This window comes from Nannospalax galili, unplaced genomic scaffold (genome assembly GCF_000622305.1).
Source record: "Nannospalax galili isolate Female #2095 unplaced genomic scaffold, S.galili_v1.0 scaffold18, whole genome shotgun sequence".
NCBI classification, from domain to species: Eukaryota; Metazoa; Chordata; class Mammalia; order Rodentia; family Spalacidae; genus Nannospalax; species Nannospalax galili.
Genome location: NW_008346548.1, coordinates 5,060,067 through 5,072,465, shown reverse-complemented (window position 1 = coordinate 5,072,465; position 12,399 = coordinate 5,060,067). Strand labels below are relative to the sequence as shown.

Genomic DNA, 12,399 nt, shown 5'->3' with positions numbered 1-12,399 from the left:
TTGGGAGCTACCAATTCCCAAAGATTCTGTACCCACTAAAAAAATAGCTCTCTCAGGCACAAAGCAAAATGTTAGACAACACACAGCAGAACAGCACCCACTTCAATTATACCATGCAGTGTGTTTTATAAAGAAGTAGGAACCAGAAAGTTCGATGTTGAAGGACAGTTCCAGCTGGCAAGCGACGAAGGAGAATGTTTTCAAATCAACTGTAGCAAATGATATTAGAATTGGTGGGAGGAGGTTAAGTTTCAGGCATGTAAAGAGAAGACAAAGATGATGCAGTTTTTACAATACAAAAGAATAAGCATTTGTGAATAAGAACATTCAAAAATGATTCTTAAAAGTCCAGGTGTACTTACATCTGAGGAGCTTAAAGGATGGGCCTCATATTAGAGTAATATGGCAGGTGTAGGTGACTTTGACTTCATCAGCATCTGATCTATTCCCTGGATTGTTATGAGGAAGCAAGATCCAAGGATAAAACATCCTGCTGTGTTTCCTCTGTATTGTTATTAACAGTAGCCTGCTTCATTTACAAAAGTATCAATTTTCCACAAATATGTACATGCTAACTTGAGTTATAGATCAACCTCTCTATTAAGATGGGGTAACACTGTGAACAGAGTAGCTATAGTTTCCTGAAGCTCAGTCACAGCCACGGTGTTTATTGGCTATGCTCACAGTCCGCAAGGTATGCAATGAACTCCAGGTTGACCATTTCCAACTATTAGATTCATCAAATATTTCAACTTTTGGAGCCAGATTTTATTCAGCAGAATTGAATCTTGTATTATGCTAGCTTTGTAGGTCACTGTTTCTTTATATTAGTCATATTTCTTGGTTTTATACTTGCTAATTCAATGATTGACTTCAAAATCTTTAAATGTCATTTTAATCTCCAGCCTTCTTCCTTGATTTAGAAGCATTCTTTGATTTCATCAAATTATTATTATTGTTTTTCATTTGTAGTAACTACAAAGCCAGTATTCTAGGTAACTTTTCTTCATTGACTTAAACTCCATTGAAACCCTCCTCCTCTTCCTCTTCCTCCTCCTCCTTGTCCTCCTTCCCTTCCTTCTCATGAACTATCTCCATTGGTTTTATCTTCTTTGAATTCTAAAATTCATAAAGATTCACATCTCAGAAGCAGTTATTAGTCAACTCTTCAGTCTATAGTTTGTCACTGTATGAATATGGACCTCACATTTTTTATTGAGCTTTTAAAATTTCATACAGTATTTCCCATTCACATCCAGACCCCCCCCCCAATCCATGCCTCCCCAGCCCCACCGAATCCTATGTACTCTGCCATACATGTTAAATCCTTTGCATTCAGGTGTTTGTACCAAAATGTCCTTCAGTGTAAATGCATCCACTGGAGTCTGGTCAGCCCATCCAGTGGTCATATGTAAGTCATACTCTTCCTCACCCAGTAGCAACCACTTTCAAATAGCTCTCGATCTAGTGCTGACCTGCCACCTATTTCTCACCTCCCCTTTGGGCCCTTGTTTAATTTAGCTGATATAGGTCTTGTGTTGGATGCCACCACTGTGGCATGTAGACATGAGCAAGCCTCCATTGGCCTGGAAGCCTCCACCTAATCTGTTCATGAACCACTGACTCTTACAATCTTTCTGACTCGTTTTCCTCAATGGTCCCTGAACCATGGGTAGGTGAGATTCCATATAGGCATCCCATCCTACACTCTACAGTCTCTTATTCTCCAAAACTTGGCCAGTGAGGCCTTCTCTGTGTAGCACACTCTGATGTACACGGAAGCCTCAGTGGTGAGAGTTGAGGGGTGCATTAGCTGTCTCTCTACCACTTATTCCAATATGTTCCATGAGCCTTGGTTGTTGGAATTTGATTGCAGATGTCACCTAGTACCAGGCATCTCCCAGGTGTATGTTCTCTATGCCTGACCAGATGTGCAACTCTGCAGTAGCCTCCATCTGTTGCAAAATACATTTCTTTGATGAGCGCTGTATGGCATGTTTGTTGCTCTAAGGGAGGTTTCTTCTATCTGGCACTGCATTACCTTCCAAGCAGCTCCTAGGTATACATATGCATTAATGTTCAGACACTGTATGTGCATTTCTCATAAGCTTTCTTTTCCCTCTAGGTTTCCTAGCCCCCCCCCCGAGATTCATTCATCTGTACCCTTTTTCTCCCATCTGGCATCCCTACTCCCTCCCTAGTCATAGTGCCCCCATTATTCCCATCCCTCCTCCAATACCTCCCGGCTCCCACCATCCCTCACACGATGGTCCCTTGCATGTTCATCCCTCATCTCTTCCCTGCCGATTACTTACAATTTTTCCATCTCCCTCAGGTAGCATCTGTTCCCTACTAGCTCCCTTTCAGGTTGTTTCTTTTCCTTTACCTCCATGTATCTTTTGCCTTTACCTGGCTTCTGGTGTTACCTCAAAATTTATATACTCACATATAAGGGATTGGTGCTACATTCCACAAATGAGGGAGAACATACCTCACTTGCTTTTCTGCATTTGTGTTACTTCACTTAGTGTAACAGTTTCTAGTTCCACCCATTTACCAGCAAATTTCATAACTGCATCTTTTCTAACTGCTGAGTAGAATTCCATTGAGTAGATGTACCACATTTTCATTAACCATTCATCACTTGAGGGACATTTAAGTTGTTTCCATTTCTTAGCTATTGTGAAGAAAGCAGCAACAGACATGGATGTACAGCTATCTCAACAGTATGATGAGTCCTTTGGTTATATGCCAAAGAGTGGTATCACTGGATCATATGGTAGGCTCATTTTTGGTTTTTTTGAGGGCTCTCCATACTGCTTTCCATAGTGGTTGCATGAGTTTGCATACTAACCAGCATTTCTCCACGTCCTCTCCAGCATTTGGAATCTTCTGTTCTCTTGATCTTGGCCAATCTGTCTGGGGTAAGATGAACTCTTAAAGTGGTCTTGATTTGCATTTTTTTAATTACTGAGGGTGTTGAGCACTTTTTAAGATGCTTTTTTAGCCATTTTTATTTATTCATTTGAGAACTCTCTGTTTAAGTCTATCACCCTTCTTTTTACTGGATCATTTATCTTTTTATTTCTTTCTTTTTTGAGTTCTTTGTATATTCCGGATAGTAATCCTCTGTTTGATGTGTATCTGGTGAAGATTTTCTCCTACTCAGTGGGTTTTCTCTTCCTTTTCTTAGTTGTTTATTTTGCTGTACAGAAACTTTGTAATTTAATGATGGACCTCATAATGTTTTAAACTTTTGAAGGATCTGTGGAATACCCATTCTTAAACAGAACAGAAAGGCATAATATAAGAGAGTTGTGTCATTTCTTTTAGAGTTAGGAGCTATTGATGCCATTTTTAAATGTATATGGGAAGAATGACTGGATAAGTACGATCAAAATTTTGACTGAAATTTTAATTTTTAAGCAATATTTATTCAATCTTTATTCAGAATCTTTATTCTAGTGGTTTTCAAAATGTGATCTATAGTTTGTAGTGTCATCAACACGTCAGAACTTGTTAGAAATTATGCTTTGCACCAATAGTTATTGCAACAAATTTTGGGGATGAAGTCCAAATTTTGTTTCAGAAAGTCTTCCAGGTTATTTAGTGAACACAAATATTTGAAAATCACTGCCTTAGTGATTACAAAATGAATTCAGAGGATTAAAACTTCCATTTAAAAATAAATAGAATAGTAAAAAGATGGCAAAAACTTACCTACTGTGAAATTAAGTGATGTGTTTCAAGTAATCTGTGAATGTAAAAGAAAAATAGAACAATCAGAAACTTTGAAATAAAACAAAATTTATATGAGTGTGGTTTTAAATTAGCCAATATTGTCATCCTAAATAAAGTTATACCTAAATTTGAAATATAGTTATTAACCTCTTTACAGATAAAGTACAACATACAAAGAACTCTTACAATTGATAGCATCTTCGTGGAAATAATGAGTTTAAAATATGAACACAAAAATTCTAAGAAAATTCCAGTGACCACAAGCATATATCAAAAGGCTTAATCTGTGTAACATGAGAGGAGTACAGATCAAAGTTCTATTGTGATATAACTTTCCATTCATCACTTAGGAAAGAATTTAAGTAAGATAAAAATCTATTGCTTACAGGGATATGAATAAATATTCATCGACATCCATTGCTTTTCTAATGTTAATTACAACAATTATAGCATGTTGTCAAAATGAATTAAAAATCAAATAGAAACGAAAACAAACAATAGTCTTCTAATGAAACTGTTTCAGGTATATACGAAACAATGCAATGGGATTGTTTTAGGAAATGTGTTTATTATGTCATATTGCGACGCAAATTACTTAAGGCAAAAGTGCACTAAGAAGTAAAGAGCTGAATAAAATGGAGTTTGTCTGTGTAATGTGCATCTAAGCTGTAAGCACAGATGCTGTGAGCTCCTGAGTGTGACAGCCATGTCCTGTCCAGAGGACAACATTTCACAGCACTCGACCCCATCCTCTGGCTCTTATGCTATTTCTACCCTTGTTCCATATTTCCTGAGCCTTAAGAATCAGGGTTGATATCAATGTCCCATCTATGGTAAGCATTCACGGTTGCTTATTCTTAGAATTTTGAACAGTTACAAGTTTCTGCATTAACCACTACCATTGCAATAAGACTGTTAACATTGAGAGAAGCACTGTGTATTAATATAAACATAAACATTGGCAGTTTGACAACCTGACCATTTAACGAAACAACATTGATAGTTCTCCCATTAGACCTATGACTTCCTCGGATCTTGGGTTTTGACCATATTTTCAGTACTAGACATGAATTCCCTCCTGTGGAACAGGCTTTGAATCCAGTCAAGAGAGCAGGTGGTTATCCCTATAAACGATCTTGACACTATTGTACCAGAGGATACAACTTGCCTGGCAGCCTGGTTGTAGTGTTCAGGGTCAAGTGTTGGTTGGACTATTGATGGCTTTTCTCCTCCTGTTGCCTGAACATGAAACTAACCTGGGGGAGTGAATTTCTTGGTCAGTTCAAGATTAATTTCTTTATGCCTTGTTATCTTTTCTAAAAGATCCATTTAGTTTATAATACTTTTATTTTCTATTTTCTATTTTATGTATTCAAAAAGTAATAAAAGATTATTTTAAAAAGCCATAGTTCAAGCTAACACCATCACTGAAAAGTGGACTATGCATATCAAATTTCTTTGAAAAATATATGAAGCCATAGATAAAACAAGTTTATCATGGAGAAATCTGGCAAACATTCTAATAAATCTGATGTCAATAGCACTATTGATATAAGGTATCTTTGGTGTGATTCTGTTGAGAATAACTCCTACTTGGTTGACCTGCCTCACCAAAATATAATACTCTAGTCCATTTACAAGAAAACATGAAACAAATCTCACTTAAGAGACAGTCTGCAAAATAACTGTCAAATACTCAAAACAGAAACCTATCAGAAACAGGGAGAGTGAGATATTCTCAGAACTAAGACGTACCTATGAAGCTGATGGTTGCATGCTAAATGGAATCTCCAGGGGAAAAAGGCACAATCTGAAAGACTCTCACTAAATCATGCACTATAAGAAACAATAATATGGAGCTGGGTAGACGGTGGTTAGGTGCACTGGCTGCTCTTACAGAGGACCTCGGTGTGGTTCTCAGCACCCATGTGGTGACTAACAACTATCTGTAACTCAAATTCCAGGCAATCTGATGCTTCTTCTGACCTCCATGGGCACTGCATGACATGGTGCACTTATACACATGCAGGCAATGTATTCATACACATAAAATAAAAAAAAAATAACAAAAAGAAGTAATATGTTAAAAAAGAAATAATAATATACCAGTAGTAGTGGATCAGTTACAGACAACATTATCCTCTGAAAGTAAAAGATTGATAGTACATACTTAATGTACAGTTATATGTAATACTTTTGTGCTGTTTGTATAATACTCCTGCAAATCAAAACTGACTATAAATTTAAATGTTTATCCAAAATCCATACAAAGCACAAAACCCCAGTGATTTTATATGTGTGTGTTTGTGTGTGTGTGTGAGAGAGAGAGAGAGAGAAAGAGAGGGAGAGAGAGAGAGAGAAAGAGAGAGAGAGAGAGAGAGAGAGAGAATGTTTTCAGTGTTGCAATTACCAAAGGGGACAAAGAACAGTTCCTGCTCGAGTCTTACTTACATACAACAATAAATCATGAGTATCTCCATACTGCATCCTAACAAGCAAAAGAATTTCACAAAGTAAGCAGCAAACCAAAGCTGTATTGCCTATGTTTGGTTGAATACGTTTCTTAAATCTCTTGAAATACTTATTTAGCTATACCAAACTAAGTTATTGGTTTATTTAGTCCCTATTGGTTTTTCATATTTCATTATTTATTTGGGTTTCAATGTTCCTATTGTGAAAGCCAACTTAATGATATTTTATGAATAGATACCACCTGATTTCTCTGAAATGTTATAGATATATAATTTGAATTGACATATAATTGTGCACATTAATAGGGTATAAATGACATTTCAATGTGTGTATAAAATGCTCAGCATTCCAGTTTCAATCAGGGTACCTAGTATATCCATGTTTGTCATACAAAGATTTTTCACATCGTAATATATTTTCTGTTTCAAGTTCTCCAAGGCTTTTATTTTTCTTTTAATAAATTTCCACAGATTTATTATAAAATTATCAACCTGAAGGTTTGTTGTTTTATTCTTTGCACTGAATATTTTGCTTTACAGGAAAATGTTAACAGTTTTCTCTCTATTCCCTCTTTACCATTAGCTCTATTTTCACCTTTATATTTATAATACAACTTTGTATTCTGTCCTGACTTTTTCTGTTTCATTTCTATCACTAATGTCAGACACTTTATCCTTGCTTGCAGTCTAGCCTTTTCATAGTCCTCCATTCTGTCTTTGTGTGACATCTAATTAGGGTCTCAGTTTCTCATGGGTGCTTCTTTTCTTCATCTGCCAGTCAAATTGAACAAATTTGTTCTATGTTGCATCTCTGGGCCAGTGGGCATGCTTTTTCTATTGACCATTTCCTGTATTAATGTTGACCTCACAGTGAGAGAGTCTGTCAGTGTAAAATGTCTCAAGCAAGACAGATTCAGTCATTTATAGCTCTTAGACACTGGTGGAGAAAATCCTTCATATTGTATTTCTGTACGTTTTCTGCAAACACACACTGCTGGGATGGTTCTAAACTATTTTTTCTTGAGTGTTCTGTTTCTGTAACAAAGGTCCTTGAAATATAGAAAGAGTATGTTCTTCATGATATAAAGAAAGATCACTTCCTGAGTGGATAGCAAAGATATCATCCTCTAGGACAAAGTCTAATCAGGTTCCCTAGTGCCTGTTCATAAAACTAGTGGTTCCACAAACTCAGGGCACTTTAGCTGTGACTAACTCATAGCACTCATTTTGGCCTGCCTCTCCTCTATACTCATGATACCGAAGTAATAAAAACACTCAGCACACAAACATCTCTTACCCAGAATCTATGAAACTGACTTGAATCCTATTTCAATGTAGGTGTTTGCCACACCCAGCTTCTCCTAGTGGCTGTTAAAATATTAAACCCTACAGAAAAACATCCACTTCGTATAAACCATAGGTTGCTTCCTCTTTACTTTGGCTTCAAGTTCTCATTTTCCCTTTGTGTTAGGTTTTTCTCTTATTCTCTCTTCTATCTTTTCGTCCATGTGTACTATATTTCCATATGAATTAAATAAAAAATGTCAATGCCTAGCATGGTAACTCACACTTATAATCCAGGTGCCTTGGAAGACTGACACAGGTAGATAACAAGCTCAAGACCAGTCTGTGAAACAGAGAATTTGTCCCAAATAAAATTAAAAAATAGAACTGAATTGCTCTAAGTCCTGTGTCTGAAGTGTGGTCTGTCTTCAGCAATACGGTCTTACTTTGAAGTTCTAGAAGGAAATCAAGGGCTGTGGCAAAAACGTGTTATTTTGGGGAGAGAGTGTCTTACAGGGATGGGACTCTTAGTGGGCTCAGTGGATGGACTCACACCGAAGGACACTTGGGACACAAATCATACACCCTCAGCTGTATTATATAGAAAATAGAGTGCACTAAATCGGGTACAGGAAAATGGGAAAAAGTGCAGATAGGGGATGGGATCTAAATAACATTAAACTACATTATATGAAAGTGGCAAAAAAACTCAATAAAAAGTTATTTTTAAAAATGAGCTGAAGATTGTTGTCAGTTGTAGAATACTCTCCTGCCATATGTAGGCCCATGGCTTCCATCCCCAGAACAATATAAACAGACATACAGACACACAGACACAAACACACACACACACACACACACACACACACACACACACACACACACACGTATTTCTATGATATGTGCTTTTTTTTTTAAACTTATCAGTTCTCTCATACTGACCAGTTGTCCATGGGCCTCTTCTGATGTTAATATAATTGTTGAATTTCAGTTTTCATATAGGTATTATTAATTTGGTTTCAAGAATCAACTGAGTCATCTTGAGTAAGTTTCTTCGTTAAAGTTTCTAGTTCTAGGACCATATGTATAAATGATATGCCCATACCTTTTTCTCTAAATCAAGGACAGGTATCAAAATAATCATCATATTACCCTCCATTCTTATTAGAGCTCTTCACAAAAATCCATGGAGATACATTCCTTTTCACATAAGCAGTAAATAAATGTAAGATATGAATTAGCTTTAGAGGTCTCATCAGTTTAATAGATTTTCACAAAGAGGGTCAAATGTTGGATTTTCCTCCAGGCTAACATTATAACTTTATGAAAGTTTCTAAGAATTCCTTTGGCATCAGAAGAAAGGCACAGAATAAAAACCCACTTTAAGAAACATGCCAAATTGGAAACCTCTCTTTCATCAGGGTATGGCATTTTCTTATATATGAGCTGGAGGTTAAGGGATGAGAATAACAAAAATTGTTTTGCCGTCTAATCAAAAATCCTGAAAATATATCTAGCACCTAGGTTATTGCTTATTATTCTCACTTAGGAGGCTTCAATAAAATGAAAAAATCTACACTTAACACATCCTATTATATGAAGGGTGTACAACATGTTAGGGCAAAGATTCTATCCTTATGAGGACATTATTTGTGATGTGCTTTGCTTTCATTTTTTTAAAACTAAGCAGCATTCTGTATTTCAATTAGGCTCAAATAACCAGTCTTGATCTGAGGTTTATATTTTGGGAGATTTTTTTAAATGAGTTAAAGTGTATTTGATGATATTATTGGTAAAATAATAGTTTTAGCAAATATCTAGATAGTTGGATTTTTTTGAGTTTTGCCAAGTTGTGTCTGTTATGTTAAATCCTTCATTGTAGAAGATATGCCTATATCCTATTATTTGTACATTTTTAATTAAAAAAATCTTTATGCAAATTGGCCATGAATGACTCAGACATTCTCTACTCTCCTGGCCCTTCTTATATAGTGAGATCTTTAGGAAGTAATAGCTAATTTTACAGTTGATTAATTATTAATTTGATAAATGTCACAAAGATAAAGGAAAGAGTACAAGTACATGTTGCTATAACATCTAATCTAAAATATGGATTCTAGAAAGAGCTTAATTTCATGTATTCATTCTCCAGGCACAACATTGCACACCCTAAGATCCCCTAAGAAGTGGCAATAAGATGAGGCCTAAAAGATATCTGGGACCCAACCTTACAAGATCAAGGGAAATGAAGCTCTTGAGATGCAAGCTTAGGAATTTATATATCCTTAATGTAGAAGGATATGTTTTTGAAGGTAGAGACTACATGAAACATTATGCAATAGTGTATCAAACAAATAAAGGCTGGTTGATGTCAGGTGCTGCAAGTTAAACTGTGGTGGTTGTGAATACTATTAAAGTTATTGAGAGATTTAAAAAAAATTTGTATGTGTATATGTGTGTGCATGTTTGTGTGTGCCAGTGTATGTCTACAGTGTACACATGTGTATGGAAGTCAGAGTGTGATCTTGAATGCCATTCCTCCTCAGGTGCTGTCTACCTTGGTTTTTGAGATAGGAGATTTTTTTGTCCTTGAAGTGGACCTGTAAGCAGGGCTGGCTGAGCAGTGAGTCACAGGGATTTGCTTGTCTCCAACTCCCCAGGACTAGTATCACAAACACACCATGCCTGGCTTTTTTATGGGGATTCTGAGGGTCAAATCACTATCACCCAGCAAGCACTTTGCTCACTGAGTCCTTGCCCCAGCCTATTGAAAGGGTTATAGCAGAAAAAAGGAATATTCTAGATTGAACTTTGAAATGATTATAGTTGTGCCTTCAGAAATTAAGCAAAATAGAAGGTTTCATCCCCGAGTTCCTCTTCAGAAACATCAATTTAATGGTTGTATATGGATGAAAATGCTTCTGGAGGGTTCTGGAGTACAGCTGAGTCTTATCATTCCAACAGAGTGAGATACATTGTACACAGGTATGAATTTCTCCAACGATAATAACAGTGAAAAAAGAAAAATGTACTAAGGGAAGCTTAATGTTACCCACATTACCCCAAGGGCAGACTGATGACACACACAGAAATAATGGGTAATCATGGGTTATTTTCCCTTCAAAAGGAGGGAAAAGTCTGTGGCAACTGGCTTTAGGAAATAGAGATCTGGGAACCTCCTGACAAATAATTCAAACTAATCTTAAGGAAATTCAGTGAGACACAACTACAGCACAGATTGATAATAACAAAAAGGTAGAAAAATAAAATAACAAAATTTTAAGTTAAGCAAAGAATAAAGACTCTATTAAACATAACAAAAAGAAATTGTAGCACTTAATAGAGTGGGAGAGCTAAAAATAAACCAACAAAGAGCTTCAACAGCAGACTCCAATCTAGGAACCTAAAAACAGGCCTTTTCATATTATTAAAAAAACAATAAGGCCAGGCATGGTGGCACAGGCCTTTGATCCCAGCACTTGGGAGGCAGAGGCAGTCGGATCTCTGTGAGTTCAAGGCTAGCCTGGTCTATATAGTGAGTTCCAGGACAGCTGGAGCTACAGGGAGACCCTGTCTCAAAAAGACCAAAAAAAACCAAAAAACAAACAAACAAAAAAAAAAACAGTAAAAGGGGGCTGGAGAGATGGCTCAGTGGTTAAGAACACTGACTGTTCTTGCAGAATATCTGGGTTCAAATCCCAGCACCCACATGGCAGCTAACAACTGTCAGTAACTCCAGTTCCAGGGAATCTGACATCCTCTTCTGTCCTCCACTGGCATTGCATGACACGGGTGCACTTACCTACATGCAGGCAATACATACTTACACATAAAATCAAAATAATAAATAAAATATTTTAAAAATACAATAAAAATACAGATTTAAAACTTGAATAAAATCTTAGTGACTAGTGAGAGAACATGGAATGAAATCTATTGCAATTATGTGAATTATCAAAAGAGAACAAGAAAAAGAAAAAGACATATTTAAACAAGTGATTTTCCTTTAATAAACAAATATAAGCAAATGTTTTGGCAGAGAAATTGACAACACGATTCATGAAGCTCAAAGGATCCTGTTAGGATTGAACATAAAAGGATTCCACATTAAAATCAATTTAAACCCCATTGTCAAGCCACAGGGTTAGTTGCAGAAAGAATAAAGTAGCATATATACAAGAAATCCATACAAGATGAGCAGTGGATGGCTCACCAGTAACTGTGCAAGCCAGGAGGGGGTAGAGAAAATATATTCAAAGTGCTGGAAGAAAAACACAATAAAATAGAAACAACTTCGACATCAAGAATATCATATACTGCAAAACTGTCCTTTAAAACTGAAGGGACAATAACTGCTTTCTCAGACCAAGTATGAGGGACTCATTACTGAATATTCCTTTGCAGAAGTGCTAATGGGATTTTTTTAAGTTGAGCAACATAATAAACAGAAATACAAAAGCATGTGTAAATATAAATCTTACTGGTGAAGGAAAATTTACAGTGTCATAAGTAGAATGGTGTAACTGTAATGTTAAAACTGAAGGGACAATAACTGCTTTCTCAGACCAAGTATGAGGGACTCATTACTGAATATTCCTTTGCAGAAGTGCTAATGGGATTTTTTTAAGTTGAGCAACATAATAAACAGAAATACAAAAGCATGTGTAAATATAAATCTTACTGGTGAAGGAAAATTTACAGTGTCATAAGTAGAATGGTGTAACTATAATGTTAAGAGCCAACTCCTATGTTGGAAGGAATAGGAAATAGGTTCTTTCTAAACCACATGGAAAGGCTTTTCAATGTTTACTGGGATGATAATAATTGAAAATACTTTCTCCCATAATGTGAGTTGTCTTTTCATTTTGCAAGCAATGTCCTTCAAGAGCAGACATTTTGATTT

General features: G+C 36.2%; 1 long non-coding RNA gene across 1 annotated transcript in view; it reads right to left on the bottom strand.

Annotated features, from left to right (window-relative positions):
- Positions 1–393: 393 nt before the first annotated feature.
- The window catches only part of LOC115072002, an 18,938-nt gene continuing 6,932 nt past the window's right edge, over positions 394–12,399 (bottom strand). Inside the window, exons 2-3 of the long non-coding RNA XR_003851062.1 lie at positions 3,721–3,754; positions 394–449 (exon numbers count right to left, since the gene is read on the bottom strand). This is a non-coding gene — a long non-coding RNA (uncharacterized LOC115072002). The remainder of the gene's footprint in view (positions 450–3,720; positions 3,755–12,399) is intronic.